This window comes from Palaemon carinicauda, chromosome 37, assembly GCF_036898095.1.
Source record: "Palaemon carinicauda isolate YSFRI2023 chromosome 37, ASM3689809v2, whole genome shotgun sequence".
Classification (NCBI taxonomy): domain Eukaryota; kingdom Metazoa; phylum Arthropoda; class Malacostraca; order Decapoda; family Palaemonidae; genus Palaemon; species Palaemon carinicauda.
The window spans coordinates 3720369-3723119 of NC_090761.1; positions in this window are offsets into that span (position 1 = coordinate 3720369).

Sequence of the window (2751 nt, forward strand, 5' to 3'; positions counted from 1 at the left end):
CTCTCTCTCTCTCTCTCTCTCTCTCTCTCTCTCTCTCTTGTTTGGAGAAGTTACGGACATGCGTATGCAAGCAAGTATGCCCATATTATGTACGCAAGCTTACTTATACGTAATTTGAATCTTCACTGATACGAAACAAAATAACAAGTTAATCAAAAATGCTATGAAATGCATATTTTATGATGAAACATTTTTCATACTAAAATATATGGAGGGAGACTACAATACAGGTAGCTTTGCTAGTTACGCTGAAATTAATGTAGCATTATTCTATTGTTTTATGGCATCAAGGTAATGCTATATTCCAAGAGACTATTACACAAAAGCTAACCTACACACGCCCACAAACAATTATATAATTCTAAAGAGAGTGTTCATAAATTCTCATCTGTTTTATGTGCGTCCTGTAAGTTCTCAATTTTCTATAGACACGCCATATTACAGGAAGTGGGTGTTTGAGGATATTTGGGTTGTCTGGGGTTAGACATCTCTTCCATGAATTAAAGATGGGAGAACAGTGCCAGGTCTTCGCTCATTTAAAGTTAAAAAGTTGCGGGTTTTAGGTCTCCACTGAGACGATCTACATCATTCTCCTCGGGCGACCATGTAGTGGAGCAGCTAAAGTGTGATTTTGACTAGAATCATTCATTTGGTGATACAAGCATGAAATTTGGTGTGAATGTGCTATGTAGGTCATGTTTCAAGAAAAAAGTGCTAGCCATCAACAATTCCAAGATGGCGGCCATTATTTCCAAGATGGCCGCCAGTTAATGGAAAAACAATGTTAAACCATAAAAGCGCTCAATGTTTCACATCTTGGTGCAAAATTATTGATATATTTGCCTTCTTTGGTGCATCTCTGGTGAATAAGGTAGATTCCCTGCACAAATAAATACTATTTATACCCTTACAGCATCAAGAAGCATTAATAAACAGTCATGAATACCATTGCTTTCTGCCTATAAGTCCTCATTTGATAAATAGAGTAGAAGATTAATAAATGTTAGTAAAAATGATAAAATAATAAAGTATAATAATAATAAATAGTAGATAAATAATTCATTGTTGCCCCTTAAAAGGACTGCTAATGCCGGGGTGGTAAAAAGGATGAGCTCTTTTTATCTAAAAAATACCCCAACTGATGCCATACTTCTTTGCAAACAACAATGTTAATTACGCACGATGGGTTTCAGTTCATCTTCGTGATATGCTAAGCCTAGAGAGGCAACACCCAGAGGTTGCCAGAGAATCCCATGAGGGGAATTTCGTTGTTCACAAATCAGAGAGGAGCTTCTCATCAATGGCTATTGACCAAGCCCATGAACAAAATAATGCACTCATCAAAGGAGACGGGGGAGCTATTGGCCTGACAGAGGATCCGTCTGCTCTTCGAAGATGGATGGTTGCTGGACCAGAAATAAGCCGATTGGTATCAAATTACGAAACAGCATCCGGGAGTAAAGATGTATAGAAATCAAGTCGTCACCATGATTAGTCGCCAAGTACTCAGAAGACGTTCCTGGAAAAAGTACAAAAACTCACCCTAGTGCTAGAGGAAATGGGCAATCCATTTGCAGAAGAGACAGATGATCAAAAGATCATCTGTCTCTTCTGCACAAATGACATAGTAGATCCTTCTGCTGCTCAACTAGTTGCAACGCATCATGAGAGAGGAAAAGAACAGTTTGAAACATTCATGGAGAAGCTGCAGTCTGATAGAGATTTCTTCTACAAGCCAATCAAAATGAACAATACTGGCTTCTTCAAAACTGGGCCAGTCATCCAAAGTATCTGAGACTAAAGTACTTAAGGAAGACTGTCAACTGTTTTCTCGCCTGTTTATCTCCTGTTAAACAAGAGGATGTGACCTACAAGAATTTTTCAGACATGAGAACCAGCCTTACCCTCCTTCACTCAGCAAGAAAGGTAACCTACGCGCATGTACTAAGGCTGATTTGGTGGAGTTCTCCAGGTGAAAGTGACTCCGATGTCCTCATTGTGGATGGTTCATCACTGGTAAATGCAGTTGTACCAAAGACATCAAAGACGTTTGAAGAATATGCCACGAAGGACATCCTCCCCAAAATAGAAATGTACAGTAGAAAACACAAGAGAACAGACATAATCTTTGATGTATATCATAGGTCAAGTCTGAAGTCAGAAGCTAGATCAAAAAGAGGAAAAGCTATCAGGAGGAGAGTTACTGAAAAGAGTAAAACGCCTACAAACTGGAAGAGTTTCCTCCGCAACAGTGCTAACAAGACAGAGCTCTTCCACTTTCTTGCTGATGCAGTAGCTAAAATGACTACGGAAAATGTAGTCATTGTGAAGAAGGAAGAAGATGCCCTTACGAGTGCCAGTTACACCAACATGAGCCTAAAGAAATTGGCTCCCTGTACACATGAGGAGGCTGACACACGTATATTCTTACATGCCTGGCATGCAGTTACGGAAGGCTACAAATCTGTTATGATCGAAGCAAACGACACAGACGTCATTGTGATTGCCATATCACAGATGCCATCTCTCAAAGCAATCGGCCTGGAGCAAATGTGGATTAGATTTTGAAAAGGTGAGCACACTAGATGGATTCCTATTCATGACCTGGTGTCCATCTTAGGATCAGAGAAGACCAACGGGATGCTATTCTTCCATGCCTTTACTGGGTGTGACGTTGTGTCAGGTTTCAATGGCAAAGGGAAAAAGACAGCATGGCAGACATGGGATGTCTTCAATGATGCCTCTGCCACC